Source organism: Limulus polyphemus, unplaced genomic scaffold, assembly GCF_000517525.1.
Source record: "Limulus polyphemus unplaced genomic scaffold, Limulus_polyphemus-2.1.2 Scaffold98, whole genome shotgun sequence".
Lineage (NCBI taxonomy): Eukaryota > Metazoa > Arthropoda > Merostomata > Xiphosura > Limulidae > Limulus > Limulus polyphemus.
This window is the reverse complement of record NW_013665708.1, coordinates 1,101,204-1,101,948: the sequence shown is the minus strand read 5'-3', so window position 1 is coordinate 1,101,948 and position 745 is coordinate 1,101,204. Positions and strand designations below refer to the sequence as shown.

The window sequence follows — 745 nt, the reverse complement described above, 5'->3', positions numbered from 1 at the left end:
AGCAGATAGCTTCTTAATAAGTCTGACAATTAGTATATTAGCAAATTCCTCTAATCACCAGCTCAAATCAAGAGCAGATAGCTTCTTAATAAGTCTGACAATTAGTATATTAGCAAATTCCTCTAATCACCAGCTCAAATCAAGAGCAGATAGCTTCTTAATAAGTCTGACAATTAGTATATTAGCAAATTCCTCTAATCACCAGCTCAAATCAAGTGCAGATAGCTTCTTTGTTTTTATGTTTTTTTCTTCAAACTAGAATTTTATTTTAGCATTTTTTTATTAAAGATGCAGTGGCGAGTTTATTAATTTACTATATTGATGAAATCTATGGTGTATAAGATTTTAACTTAATGGACTTGATGGTTCCTAGATAAGAGGATTGTTCTTTTACTTGAATAAGAGTCCCTTTGTTTACGTTATAAGTCATTTTCCGGCTGTCATAAAAGACAAAGCTTTTAATTGTTAGAGTGGAAGCATATGAGTTTAAATCTTTATATGTTTTATTTGGTAAACTGATTCTAACCATTTTTTTGTGTTTGTTTTTCAAGTATGAAGTATGGAATGGTAATCAATGCTGAAGACTAGGATTCAGGAGAAAAACAGTTAAGAAGCAAAATAAGTGGTATATGAGTTTATTTATTGCTATTTGTTTGAAATGAAAGAAAAAAGGTAAGTTCCAAAACATACTTCCGTCTTCTCCAACTACAGCTATTACTCAATTGCTAGAGTTTCCTTCCTTTGC

The 745-nt window shown here is 30.6% G+C and overlaps 1 protein-coding gene across 8 annotated transcripts in view; it reads left to right on the top strand.

Annotated features, from left to right (window-relative positions):
- Positions 1–13: 13 nt before the first annotated feature.
- The window catches only part of LOC106469775, a 61,797-nt gene continuing 61,065 nt past the window's right edge, over positions 14–745 (top strand). For 7 of the 8 annotated variants that reach the window (XR_002613060.1, XR_002613053.1, XR_002613059.1 and 4 more), the window contains exon 1: positions 14–625. The gene's annotated coding sequence lies outside the window, so the exon portion shown is untranslated. The remainder of the gene's footprint in view (positions 626–745) is intronic. The other variant, XR_002613048.1, reaches the window with a different exon arrangement.